At 34.5% G+C, this 15,614-nt stretch overlaps 1 long non-coding RNA gene across 1 annotated transcript; it reads right to left on the bottom strand.

Annotated features, from left to right (window-relative positions):
• Positions 1-1,153: 1,153 nt before the first annotated feature.
• On the bottom strand, positions 1,154-5,332 carry LOC143662654 (uncharacterized). The gene is made up of 3 exons (XR_013165518.1): positions 5,211-5,332; positions 3,796-3,926; positions 1,154-1,305 (listed from the first exon to the last, which is right to left on the bottom strand). It is a non-coding gene; the product is annotated as an uncharacterized LOC143662654 (long non-coding RNA).
• Positions 5,333-15,614: the final 10,282 nt, after the last annotated feature.

Genomic DNA, 15,614 nt, shown 5'->3' on the forward strand with positions numbered 1-15,614 from the left:
CCTCCCCTTCTTTCTCTAAGAGTTTTTAGTTCAGGACATATATTTGTTTCACACTTCACTGTTGCACTTTCTTTTTCTTGTTGTTTAATTATCTCTTCATTCAGTGTTTCTTTGTAGATAAGTTCTGTCTTCAAGCTCACTAGGTACTTCTACAATTGATAGCCTGTCATTAAGCCCACCCGTTGTATTTTTTTCAACTCATACACTGATGCTTTTGTCTCTAGAAATTTTATTTGAGAAAATTTTATATTCCTATGTCTTTACTGAATATGTCTAATATGTCCTCTAGATTATTATGTATATGGAATACAGTTATAATATCTTTCTAAATGTCTGTTTTTGCATGTCTGGTAAATTTTTATTACAGGCCAACTGCTGTGAATTTTGCATTGATGGGTGCTGGTAATTTGTGCATGCATAAGAATATTCTTGAGCTTTGTTCTGGGATGCAGTTAATTTACTTAGAAGCAGTTTGATCTTTTGGGGTCTTATTAGTCATGACCAAATAAACATTTCAGCTAGGACTAATTTTCTCCTGGAAGACAAAATCCTTCCTAGAATTCTCATCAATGTCCCATGAGTTATAAGACTTTCTAATCTGGCTGTGGGATACGGGCACCATTCCCAGTTTGGTGTGAACTTTCATTAGCATTCTCTCAATACCTTGATATGGTTATTTCCCAGCCTGTGTAATATCTTCACATGTAAACACTAATCAGTACCCAACTGAATACTTGAGGGAACCCTCTGCAAATCTCCAGAATTCTCTCTCTATTCAGCTTTGTCCTTTCAATTTTCTGATCTGTGAACTCTAGCCTGTTAAGCATGTTGGAATTTCCAGTTTAATCCTTGCAACTCAGGGACGTATTGGCCTCCTCCAGTTTCACCCAATCTACATCCTGGTAACTTTTCCAGGCATTAAGTTGGGGTCCATTGGACTCACCTTGTTTGTGTCTTTTCTCTCAGGAATCACTGTCTTTCATCTCTTAATGTCCAATTGCTTGAGAATTGTTGTTTAATTTATTTTCAGTTGTTTAGTTATTTCAGGAAAGAAGATAAGCCAGATTATTGTAACTCCATCTTTACTGGGAGCAGAAGTTAAATATATTTATTTTTTCAAAAATGCAACTCCTTTATATATGGTTTTTTCATCCTTCTTTTAATTTTTATAAAATTTGTTTGAAGCTAAATCATTTTTATTCACTTTTATTTTTCTTCTGAGAAGATTCTTAAAGGAGACTATTTTATTCCTTTAGGAAAGTGCATAGAGTTATACAAATGTAAGCCTTTCAATATGTGTAGCACCTGGGAATAAAAAATAAATAAAAGAGGTTAACAAAAATTAAAAACTGTGAATAAGTCAATGGACAAGCAATTTGATTTAGTTTATTGAGACTCTTCTGAGAGACACTATAATCAATAAATGAACAACTTTGCAATGTCTATATTCCCTTTGCAATCAGTAATTTGGTTCAGGGCATCAAATTCTTTCAAGACAAAAGCAGATTGTCACATTTGTGATTAGGACTCAGTTATTTGGACTTGCATAGACTAGAGATTGAAGAAGCTTCATAACCCTCTAACATATACCTTGGGTTCATCTCAGCAAGCAAAAGACCTCTATGCTTATTACTACTTCCTAATGAAGCATATCAGAACTGTAACATAAAATCAGTTATTAAATCACACTCTAAGTGTAGATCAGGTAAGAACAGTTAATTTATAGAGAGTTAGATCAATGACCATGTTTAAAAACACATGTACTGCATAACAGAGAGGCTAGAGGGAACTGCCTGAAAATGTAGAGCTGTGTTCCAGTAGCCATGTTTCTTGAAGATGATTGTATAATGATATAGCTCTCACAATGTCACCGTGTGATTGTGAAAACCTTGTGTCTGATGCTCCTTTTATTCTCGCCTCTGGGGTATTTTTCAAAGGTAGATATTCCAAAGCAATTGTTCTGGGGATCTAATTCCCTAATTACCAGCTGATTGTCCCCACAACAACCCATTAAATTCTTATGCACAGCACATCATTCCCAGCCCACTCTCTTTCCTCAGCTTTGCATTCTTGACTAAAGAACTTATTAGGTATCTTTCTAAATTAATTACTAATTACTGATTCATTCTTAACTAGCTTTTTTTGTACAGAAAGAAGGAAGCAAAGAAGGAAGGGAGGGAGAGAGGGAAGAAGGAAAGGAGATGGGAAGGAGAGAAGGAAAGGGAAAGGAAGTCTTAAGGAATAAGCCCACTTACACGTAACCAAGGACATTTGAAGGAAGTCTCGTCATTTAATACAGTATAAATGTTGTGCCTTCTTGTAAAAGTCATCTTGTTCAAAATGATCTTTTTCACTGATTAAACAATTTTGTCGGAAACTTGCCATATGAATTGCTATCAATTAAAGTGCCCAGATGCTGAGCTTCTGCACAAATTACCAACTGTCTGTGTTTACAACAGAGAGGACTTGATAATGTAGCTTTTTCCAAATAATTTATTACAAGGTAACTGGATTGTCTGACCTTTAAGTCCTTTCCAATCCTGAGAATTTAAAGGCCGTGATTTCTCTCACATATTTATAAACCTCATGGAAAGTTTAGTTTTATTAGATCCTATTCAAATTCATGGAAAAGCCTAAGTGCTGTGTTCTGAACATTTCACTCAAATGGATTTGTATGCAAATGTGGGAGAGATGTAGCTGGTCTGCATTTATTGACTTGATGACTATTATCTGTGTAAACTTTCCTAAAATATTCATTACCATATTATCTAAGGAGCTCAAAGTATGAAGGCCACTTGGGTTCAGAATTATTTGTGTGTGTGTGTCTGTACCGTGAACCTAGGAAATGATCAGGTGAAGGTTTAACTTGCTTCTCAAAACACAATGTCTCTCCTTGAATTCACCTCTCAAATGTTAAAATGAAGAAACAGCCACTGGTTTATCCTGCCCTGGTTAGGATTCCACCAACACTGCAATATTCGGGTACATTCCATTTACTTATGTCTTATCCCAGAGCTTCTTTCAGTAACTGCTGATATTTTCTTCCTCTGTTATTTTGTGCCCACTAGCAGAGCTCAGTCAATCAATTATTGCAATCAGGGCTGAGGCTGCAGGATTCAAACAAAGGTCCACCAGCAGCAAAGAGAGACAATGGCAAGAGCAATCTGTGGTCTGTGTGTCACTGGATCAGCTGATCAGTCCATGATTGAATTGTTTTTAAATGTATGTCATTTCAGGAACAGGGTCAGAGATATATATTTGAGGCATGAAAGAAAGGGGGAGGTGTGATTTCAAAACTGTTTTCTTCATGGAAGTGTTGAGCTGACCTTGCACTTAAAGACAGAATATGGGGGGAAAGCTATATGAAAGGGTGAATAGTATGAATAAGTGCATCTTTATTGGATGCTGTTTTAAAACCCTTGCTAAAGCTGAACAATAGTAAGAGACAAAGCTCTGAAAAATGCATGCCTTTCTCTGTGATTGATCCTTTTATCTTTCCATTCCTGCCAGATAATAAAAAGCATCTACTGGGCAAAAAAGCATCCGTGCCTTTATTTTCCTCAGATGTGAGAAATCTTCCTTATTTATAATTTTGCTATTAAAGCATTCACTGGAGCATAATATTTTCTTTTCCCCCATTAAAAAAAAAAAGATCTATGTCTGTGAAGTGAAAAACTGAGATCTTTATAGAAACGTCTGTTTTTGGTTTAATTTTCTGCAATTAATGAAATTATTATTGACACAAAGGTAACTGAAGTAATGCTAAAAATAAATAGACCTTTAAGGGAGACAAACCTTGGCTCAAATCCAGATGACACAGGTGAAAGTACAGTGGCCAACAGCCAATAGGAAATGTTCAGTCTTCGTAGATTCCCATCCCCCTTCCTTCGGCTTTGCTAATTTGATTCCTAGATTTCTCTGCAAAACTATAATTCCACAAAAGCAACACATTGCATATTAAATAGGAAAATTAGCATTGCTTTAATATCAACATTGTGTCAGCTTCATATCATTCATTCAATTCTCACAATTCTTCAAGGTAGCCCTACCTTGCTTGCTTGAGGAAACTGCATTCTGGAGTTAATAATATCATACTGACTGCACACACCTGATAAGTGACAGAAGTGAGATTTGAAAATAGATACAGTTAAATCCAAGGATTGTTTCTCTACATCAAGGGGTCTTAACTGCCAGGGTGAATCAAAATCACCTGGAAAGCTAGCAGATTGCTGGGTCCCAGCCTCAGGGTTTGTGATTTCGTGGGTTTGGGATGGGGTTCTAGAATTTGTATTTCTCACGAGTTCCTAGGTCTTGTTGATGCTACTGGCCTGGAAACCACACTTTAAGGACAACTGCTCAATATTGTATATTCTATAACATGTAGCCTCCCGTTAGAAAAATTTAGTATCATTTGAGGTAGTTTACATTTTAAGGTGGACAAGATTTGCAGCTCAAGATAATAAGTATGAGAAACATTTGAAAGATAATATACTACATATGGATTAATTGAATATTATTAAAGTATCACTTCTTATGCATCTAGAAATTACATGCCATGGGGATTAAAATAATGAATAAAATATAATCTCTGTCCTCCAAGAGTTCATCACAGGTAGTTGACATTATAGTCATAGATAAATACTTCACTTTATCATTTAACAAGGCAAACAGTAAATGGGTCTACAGAAGAATTTTTAGAAATATGTCCTTTGAGAAATTGGCATAGGAGATTCTAACAACAAAAACAAAAAGCAAAAGCCAGTATATTCACCTCCAGTTACTTCCCCCTCTGTCTTCTGGCATCAGATAAAACCAAATTTACTCTTCTGCGTCCCCTTCTTCCAATCCCATTTACATCCGAAGAAAAATAAATTGCTTCCACTTCAAACATGCCACTAAAAATGGCAGTGGGAAATTCACTCCTGACCTCCTAATTGCAAACCCAAGGGTCTGAGGTTGTTGCTCCTCATTCTCTGCTCTGCACTCACCCATTTTGGTTTGGGTGGACCCATTCTCTCCAGTTCTTCTCCCACTCCCTTTGACCTTTGGCTTCACCAAGTTCTGTTGTTGCAAAGCCCTCTTCTTCCTGCATCTAGTCTTTAAATTACCAGAGTTTTGGCCTTGGCCTTCTTCTCTTACCTTACCAAGCCATTCTCCCCACCATGAAGGGGTGATAAGGATTAAAATTCAAGTCTATTGATATTACTCACCACCAAAAACTTCCATTGAATCCCAGTTGAATAAAGGCAAGCAAGACTTTTCATCGTTTAGATTCTAAGATCACATTTGTTCTCTTGCAGACCTTTTTACTGTCCCTTCTGAATGCGGCACGTAAGCTCCAATCATACTTGCTGAAATAAATTATCTGTTGATCCTTGTCTTAGTTTCCAGGTTGCTAAGGCAAACACTGGGTTGGTCAAGAGCAGTATTTTATTGGCTCACATTTCAGAGGCTAAATGGCTTGCTCTCTTCCAGGTCAATAAAATTGTGGTTGGCTGGCAATCCTTCGTTCCTTGGTTCTTCCCTCACAAGGCTAAGTTCTCTCCTTCCTGTTTGGGTTTCTTTGACTTCCAGCTTCTGGCCCTTCTCTATGGCTTTCTCTGTATAGGGCCTCTAGTATAGGAATAAGATCCATCTTGATTCCCGTACGCCATGGTTTAATTAAAAATAATGTCTTGAAAATGTCTTATTTACGGTGGGTTCACAGCCACAGAAATGGATTAGGATTCAGAATATGTTTGGTTTTGTTTTTCCCCTAGAGAACAAAATTCAACATTCTCTAGTTCTCAAAAGGACAATACCTCTGTACCTTTTATCAGCTCATCCTTCTATAAGAGCCCCATCAAATAACTGCTCAGCTCAAAGATTAACTTCCCTTTAAAAAGTTTTCTAAGAAATTCTGCCACATGCAACCAGAGTGACCTTGAGCAAATGCCCATGAAGAAGGCCCAGTTTGTGGTTGCTCCAACTGATAAAGTAAGTGTGTCTCACTCAAGGAATCACCCTGGGCACAAGCGTGGGGAATAGATAACTATCACTTCTGCTCAATGATCAATGCTCAACATAGAAGCAGCTGTGAATTCTGACCTGCACCCTCCCCCCAAAAACCACAAGACACATGACCTCACTGCGCACTGAGCAGAAGAAAAACAAGTAGGAAAGCACTCGAGACCATCAAAAAAGCTCCTCCAACAGGTGAATGTGGTTTTCACTATAATTGAGGACTTTGCTCTTTTCCTACGTGGCTCTCGAGAACGGGTTAAGATTATCGGAAGCCTCTAGGTGCTCGCTCTGCTCATTTACTCATCCATGTAAAGTTTGGAAACGGGTGTTCAGTTCTACAAGTAATCATATAGTGACTTGGACCAAAATTAAAGTTAACTTTAAATTAATTTGAGAGAATTTTGGATCTTAAAATATTGAGTCTTTTCATCAACAAACATTATATACTTCATATATTCACACTTACTTTTAAGCCTTATCATACTATTTCGATTTTTTTTTAAGTTTTTACACATTTCTTTTGAGTAGATATGCTCTTTCATGTTTATTCATGCTATATTTTTGTAATTTTTCTTCAGATTATATACTCTAGCTAGTTGTTAGTATATATAGAAACACTATTTTTAATACCAGGCTTTGTCCTGTAATTTGCTGAAGTTTCTTATTATTTTAATAGTTTGCCTGTAGATTATTTTGGGCATCACTGGCAGACAATCAAATTATTTGTAAGTAATAGCAATTTAATCTCTTTATAGCTCTCTCATATTGTATGTTTACTTTTCTCCTCTTTTTGATTTATTTATGACTTACAATACTAACTTTAATTAACAATATGCTATGGTAGGCAAAAGGTATAATAGGTATCCTAAGACTGTTCCAAATTTTAATAGTAATACTTCTGAAATTTTAGCATTAATATGATTTTTGTTACTGTTTCTTGATAGGTATTGTATATTAAGTGAAAGAAATTTTCTTCTAAATCTATTTTTCTTAGAGACTTTATTATGAATGTGTGTTATATTTTTAAAATGTTTTCTCAGCAGCTACTGAAATAATCATACACCCCTTCAGTGTGGTAATATGATTGTGTTAATGCACAAAATAGAAAAAAAAACAGATTTTTCTAATTTGAGTGACCTTCACATTTGTTGACTTTACCGTTGGATAAATTATTTTGACTTTTTTCTTCACTTGATTGTATGCTAGTATTAATTTAAAAAAATATATGCCCATATCAGTTTTTCTCTTTCTTTCCTTCTTTTTTATTTGTTCAGTGTTGGTACTATGACTAATGAGTCTCATTAAACCATTTGGGTAGCTTAATATTTTTTAATATTTTCTGGGAAACTTTAGACAAGATAAGGATTATCTTTTATTTAAACAATAAATAAAACTTGCTGGGAAACCATAATAAAACATGTTTCCAGCAAAATATTTGGATTTATTGCCAAAATTTTTTTCATAATTATGTGAGAAATTAAGGGAAAAAACACTCTATCTCTATTTTTGCCTGTTTTTTATCCTGATATTGTTTCTGCATTCTTTCATTCATTTCTTTATCATTCTTTTTGGTGACATTTTTATTTTATTAGTCATTTCAAAGAAACTGCACTGAGTTTTGTGATAATTTCTATTTTACACTATTATTTTATTAATTTCTGCTAATTCATTTTTTTAATTATTTATTTTTTGTTTTGTTGTTATTTGCTTTTTTATTTGAAAGCTTACCTTAGTAAATTGCAGTCTTGTTGTTTAATATCCAATAAGCTATTCTTCTTCCTTCTACTACTTTAGAGATTTGCATTCTACTTCTAATCATGTTTAGTTGCCTTATATATTTTTTAACTTTTTATTTGAAATAACTCTAGATACAAGGCAATGCACCTTTCTGCCTGCCTCCCCAGTGATAACATCTTTCAAAACTTTAATAAAAATCAAATCTAAGAAATTGACATTGGTAAAATCCATAGGACTTATTTCACCAATTATATATGCACATCCGTGTGTATATGTGTGTGTGTTTGTAGCCACAAATATTGCATGTGGAACCACAATCAAAATAATTAACTGTACCAACACCAAAATTCTTCCTTGTATTGTATGGCCCTTTTATTGTAATGTTTATCCCCTTTTCATCCCTAAATCATGGTTGCCTTATTATATTTAATATGCAATTAAAGTACATTTTCAAAATATCTAAAATTGATCAAATTCTCTACTCCCAAACACTAAATGTTATCACAGAATTGAGATCATTATACTGCTCAATTCACTGTCCGTCTTTCCTTCCATTATTGCATTGACTTTTTCTACCTCAAGGCCTGTATTTTAATCATATTGTCCATCTCCTGTATATCCAAGATGCCTTTTCTTTGTTTTTCTGTGTTCTCTACCTCTGTATTTCCCCCATCCGCCCCCCAGCCTCAACCTTATGCTTCATCTCTCCTCATTCTAAAGTCGACACTCATTTACATTAAGTTCAATGTAAGTCTTTCTATTTCATCTGACTTGTATGATAATATATGTGAATACTTAAAAATCATTTGCTCTTTTTGTGATAGAGCAAAATGTTCTATCACATTAATTTGTTTCACTTAAGGTTAAGAACTTGATTTTTTTTTCACCGTTCCATGTATGATTCTACTTCATTAATTTCACAACAAAATTCACTGTTTTTCCTTCACCCATTTTCTCTAGCTCATTATCATCGAAGTGAAAATTCTTGTATTTGGCTGTGATATTTCCTTCAAGTTTGCTACTGTCATAACCGGCCTTTGTGTAATAAAATTTTTGAAGGCTTTTTACTGAGAGAATATTTATATCACCCTTATATTTACATCTGTATAGCAATACGTATTTAAATTTTTTCTTGAAAATTTGAAAAATCATCTAATTGTTTTTATTTTAATTATTTAATTATTTCTATAATAAATTGAATATAGATTATATAGTATATACATATTATATATATTAAGCACACATGAAAAGGTGATACGTATGTGTCACATAAAAGGACTGAAAATGTTATGAATATGAATGCATCTACTACTGTTTAAGAAATAGAAATTTAAGTGTGATTAAAGCCCCATTCTCTGCCCATCCAAGTGATACACAATCTTGACTTTCATATTCCTCATTACCTTTATTTTTAAATTTTTGGCATTTACCACATATACCCATGTTCAATAATATATTTAATTTTCTTCTTTTTTTGAAATTCATATAGATGGTATTAGCTGTACAAATTGTATGACTTATATTTTCATTCCACTTTATAGTCCTAAGAATCATTCATCTTGATTCTTATAAGACTCATTACTATACTATGCAATATTCATTGTATAAGTGCTATTAAGTGTATCTATTCCTTCTCTGGTTGATAACATATTGCTGTCAGGATTTGTTTGTTTATACAAAGCTTTCATGAATATTCTTGAGCTTATCTTCTGGTGCAAAATTCTAAGTTTTCTATAGGAAAAATGTCTAACTTAGATTGTGGGTTCATAGTATATGCACATCTTCAACTTTACCAGACAGTGCCAAGCAATTTTTCAAAGCAATTGTACTAACTTACATTTCTATCAGCAGGGTTTTGTTGTCACATATCCTCAATATTTTATATTTCTCGACTTTTTTAGCTTATCTGATGGAAGAAATTATATTGAATTATTGGTTTTTAAATTTCACATTACCAGCTAATTCTTTTTCACCTTTATTTTGTAGGGAAGGGGACATTCATATATTGTGTTCCTAGAAATGCCTAATTATTTATAGACAGGCATTTATTTATATCTTTCTTTACTATTTGTATAAGTTATTTTTATATCTTCTATAATGATGCATTATAAATATATACATGTGTGTACATACATATACACACTCATGGGACATACACACACACATACATATATATACATATATATTTAGTGCAAATATCTTCTCTCATTTTATGGCTAACTTTTGGTTTCTGATTAATAGATATTCTTATTTTTAATGCAAATGAAATGCCCAAATTTTTAACTTATGTTTTATGTTCTTCGTATCTTGTGTAAGGAAATTAGTTTTCCACTCCAAAATTATATAGGCTCCTGTGTTGGCTTCTGTAGGCTTTATTGTTAAACATTTCAGTTGAAATCTTAAGCATTTTTACAAGTGGTAATAAAATACTAACATCATTCATTTAATGGTCTATCCATACTACAACTAATCTGCATTACTATCTTTGTCATATACAGTTATCCATATATGTATGAGTATGTTTCTTTGCCCTGTACTGTCACGATTGGTCTATTTGTCTAACTTTTCCCCAGTGCACAATCTCTTCGTCATTTTAGGCTTTATAGTGAGTCTGGATATCCGATAGGGTAAGTCACTCACCTTTTCTTCTTTGTCAAGAGCATTTTGGCTATATCGTATCATTTGTTCTTCTGTATAAATTTTCCACTGACACAGACCAGCAGTTGGCTTTCTCAGAGGACCAGCTATAGTGCTACCTGTTCTCCTGCTTTTTTTTGACCCTTTGTGCTATGTAAGTAATAAAGCAGTCACGTGCTGAAAGTTTCTGTTGTGTTGGAGCCTGGGTTCCCATGACATGCTATATAGCAACTCACTTCATAATTACCACTTTGAAGTGGTAATTATGGTTTTTATGATTTTTCAAAAATACACCTACCATATGACCCTTTACCAACTAGGCATTTACCTAAATGAAAGCATACACTCACATAAAACCTGTACATGAGTGTTTATACTTTGTTTATAATAGGCAAAAAATGGGGACAACCCAGATATCATCAATAGATGAGTGGATAACAGCCAGTGGGAATGTATAATGTCATAGCACTGTGGAAGACAGCTTGACAGTTTCTTAGAAAACTAAATATCAAGTTGCCATACTAATACCACTACTGGTTATATATCCAGAAGACCTGAAAGCAGTGATACAAACAGAATTTTGCACGCCGATATTCATGGTAGCGTTATTCACATTTGCCAAAAGATGAAAACAATCCACACACTAATGAAGAAACAAAATGTGATACACACACACATACACACATACAATGGAATATTATGCAGTGGTACGATGAAATGACATCCTGAATCATACAACAATGAGGATGAATCTTGAGGACATAATGCTGAGTGAAATAAGCCAGACACACAAAAGGCTGGATACTGTATGATTTCACTTTTATGAACTTGGTAGAGGTAAACTCAAAGGCTTATAATGTAGATTATAGGGGACCTAAAGATACTAAGAAGCTGGAGATGGGTGAACATTTAGCTAATGAAGTTGAATTTAAATGTAAGGGATGGATAGAAGCAAAGAGCAGTTCATTAGTGGGTCTATAAGTAATATTTTCATATTGAAAATGAATATGATTGAAAGGGGTTATAGAGAGCTTATGTAGCCCACCGATTAACATTACAAATATAAATAAGTTCTGGCATGAACTAATTCAAAAGTATGAATCTTGTACAAAGAGTCAACAATAAAGGGGTATGGAGGAAAACATACTATTGCATGCTATGGCCTATATTTAACAGGAAGACATCAACAGTACCACAGCAATACCAAGGGCAAATGATTGGGAAGGGGAGGGACAAGAGTTAAGGGGAGGTTTGGATTTTCTATTTGGTGGGGGTGTGTTTATGTGTCATTTTTCTCTTTGGAGAAATGAAAATTGTCTAAAATTGATAATTGTACAACTAAGTAAGGATAATGTGAGACATCAATTGTTTATTTTGGACATTATCCATGATGCCAAAAGATGGAGGTGGCTGAAGGATACATTGACTGCAAAGCACAAAGGCAAACTGTGTTCTATATGTATGATGGAATAATGTGCAGCTACAAAAATGAACGGAGTCATGTGACATGCAAAAAGGTGAGTGAATCTTGGGGATATTATGTGCTGCAAAATAAGCCAGAAACAAAACAGCAAATATTGTATAGTCTCTTTTTTAATATATTTATAAGAAAATTGGGGCGTAGATTGTAAGTTCGTATAGCAGTCACATTTCATCTGGAGTTATAAATATTTCTAGATTCTGAGATGTGCTATATGTGTATAACCTGCTATTTCCTGGGAACTCTGGGTATCTGTGTGACACCTGAGACTCAGAGTTGGAGATCTGTAGCTCTGAAAGCCACCATTGCTACATACAGTAACTGTTAAAGAAACTGAAAAAGAGATCAGGCTTCAATTAGAGATACGAATGACGTTGATCTGGTTGGGACTCCTGAATTCTCCTAAGCCCGTAAGAAGCTAACCCTTTAAAAAAATGGGCAAAGGAATTGAAAAGACATTATGCAAAGGAGATCATATAAATGGACAGTAAGTACATGAAGCAATGTTCAATATGACTGGTCTCTAGAAAAATGCGTATTAAAACCCACAGACACCATTACAGACATTAGAATGGCTAACATGAAAAAGGCAAACAATATCCAAAGCTCGAGAAGATGCGGGGTATAGAGAAAAGTCTTAAATTGGGGGCAGAAGTATAAAATCATATTTCAGTTTGGGAAACTGGCAATTTCTAATAAAGTTAAGCATGCATGTACCATAAGATCTAGCAATTCCACTCTCTATCAGTCTAGGTTTAATCAAGAGAGGGAAAACATATGGTAATTTGAACAGGTCAAGTTTAATATAAAAATGATTAAGTATAATAGAGACTGGAGTAATTAGGACTTGGCTTAAAGTAAAGAAAACTCTAAAGGATACCAAAATGGCATACTTGGGAGCAGCCATTACCCCTAGGACCCCCAAAGAAGAGGTCCACACCCCCAGCATGATCTTATTGGGGAAGCTGTGGCTATGACTAACTGGATGGCAAAGAAGTTCTGTGGTGCTGTGCCGGCAGAACTTGCTGGCAATCTGAGCTTTGGAATTTGTTGCAAATCTACCCTCAAGGGTGCAGGGGGAAACTAATCATGGAAAGGAATCTCACTCAAGGCATTATGCTAAAAACTGCCAAGGCAGGTGGTCTGCCAGGGGAAGCCAAATTTCTGCTGGGTGCTGCTACCTGCCATGCACCGTAGGAGCTGGATGCTACAGAAGCTGCATGGATTGCAGGAGCTGGGGGTTGGAAAAGTCACCCTCCCTGCAGAGCTGGGCCCTAGGGAAGCTACATGCCTGGCAGGATCCTGCAGAGAAGCACAATAAAAGCAGCAAACCAGTCCTCTTCCTCCTTGAATGTATGTCTAGCACTCTCTACTGACAACATTTAGCATTGTGCTGACAAAGGAAAATGTTTAAAAGGTCCAGATCCATTTTCACAGATTAGGCAAAAATTTAGGATTTTGAAATTAATAGGTGGCACCCACTCTCAGGTATCTACCAAAAAGAAGCAAAACTTACATTCCTTATAAAAGCTTTTTACAGAGGGTATTCCTAATCTTTATTCATGACACCCAAAAAGAAAAATATGGAAACAACCCAAATGTACACTAACAGAAGATTAGATAAACACAATGTGCTATATTTCCACAAAAGCACGCTATGCAGGACCAAAGAAAAGATGATACCCCACAACATATGTGAATCTGAAAAATATGTTCAGCAGAGAAACAGGTCACAAGAGTGTATGCTGTATTATTCAGTTTATGTAAAGTTATAGAAGAGGCAAAATTAATCTTTTGAAATAGAAATAAGAATAGTGGCTGAGTCTGGACAGAGAGTGTGGATGAAAACTTACTGGACACTGTGACAGCAGAGTTCAATATTTTGATTAGGTGTCAGTCAAATGCAAAACTCATCAAATTCTACACTTACTATGTATTCATTTTACTGTATATGATTTTATCACAATTAAAAAATAAAAATTTGAAAAAGTGATCTGACCAAATCAGATTAGGTAAATGAGGCTTTAAGAAACAACAAAAAAATGTGTAATTTCTACCGTTTATATATCTGTTTTTTCCCTTACTGAAAAACTGTAACATGAAGAACTTGAGTAAAGTTTTTCTTGTTGTTTTAGTTTGAAGTTACAAGTTTCCACAGTCAAAATGTAGAATAAAGACAATGTTTTAGGATGATCAAAGTGTTTTTGGATAATCAAAAATATTATAGTATGACATACTCACTTTTATGCAGCCTCTCTTAATTGCTAATTTTCACCAGCTTTTATCTCACTGGAAACAAAGTAAATGGGAACACACTTGTAAGTAGTTCTTATTTTTGTTGAAACATTTATAGTTCTAGACTTCAAACAATGAACTGTAAAATGATTTTTGCTGACAAATACAAATTTCTCTAAAATATGAAGCAAACCAGAACATGGCCTCATTTTCATATTTTTTAGTTATATGAGTTACGATAAAATTAACTAAAAAAAATGTATCTAGTCGTTATGACCTACATAGCACACTATTGCTGGGGGAGTAAAATGAGTTTAGTCTTTTTGTAGGTATAGTCAATGAAGTGTTAAAAAAACTGCTCAACTGATAGCTTTGAATGATTATACAGAGTTAATATATCAGAGATGGAGTCAGTATAATTTTAACAATATAACAGCATAGCCATTAGAAAGATATGAATCCATCAAGCATATATTTTTAGAAGAAAATTCAACACTGTATGCTTAACTCTTTACTGATGTGGAAATTACCAAGGTATACATTTTTAGAGCCCAAGGTGAATGAAGGTGGGCTATCAGATATCAGTGATGTAAGTAAGGCAATCAGATTAAGTAAGGATCAGATTTTATGTTCAAATGAAGCAAGAATCAAAGAATGAAGCAAGGCTTGGTCTCATATACATTGCTATTTTCATAGAAACGCAGAGCTATGATCTGAGCTTTTGTAGCAACAGGCAAGGATGTTATCAGAGCATGATCGAGATAAATGGCCCCTCATGTATCTTCATACTTGTAATCATAGAAGGATATGTATCAGAAATGAGGTTATAGCTATAATTAAAGAACAAAGCAGAAATTATGCACCATAAGCAGACCTATATTCTTGGACTAGAAAGTGCTCTAGCTATGATAGTGCTTGTATTCTGTAAGGAACCACACATGTGTTTGTGACTGTTATTACCATGTGTCATTCGAGTATTTTTCTTGCTTTCTATACCATTTTCTCTCAGGAATTATAGCAAACCTGAAACACGTCTATAGTGAATTTCTATATTGGAATATGAATTGATTTGTATATATCAGCAAATGGATTTTGAATAAAACATTAAGGACCATGGTTTGCTTTTCACTTGCAAAAGATATTTTCAAATATCTGAATGGCTGAGAGAAAAGGTGCATATATTATGAAAATAAGGATAAGTGTCCCTATTTGTGCTATCAGAAGAGGAAAACAAAAAAAGACTGACTCAGATTTTGCATTTTTATTCAAAAGAAAATACATTATAAAACTTTTATTTACAATAAATATTAATTCCTCTTCTGAAGTTAGCTTACCTTTTTTTCTTTCTTTTGGAAAGTACACAGGTCTAGAATTGAACCCGAGTCTCCTGCATGGCTGGTGACAATTCTATCACTGAACTACCCTTGCATTCTCCTAAAATCAACGTGCTTTTTAAAACACATTCTAGCTTATCAGATAGAAAATTCTCTGTATTAGAAAGTTACAGGAGGGCGGGCCACAG

This window comes from Tamandua tetradactyla, chromosome 18 (assembly GCF_023851605.1).
Source record: "Tamandua tetradactyla isolate mTamTet1 chromosome 18, mTamTet1.pri, whole genome shotgun sequence".
NCBI lineage: Eukaryota > Metazoa > Chordata > Mammalia > Pilosa > Myrmecophagidae > Tamandua > Tamandua tetradactyla.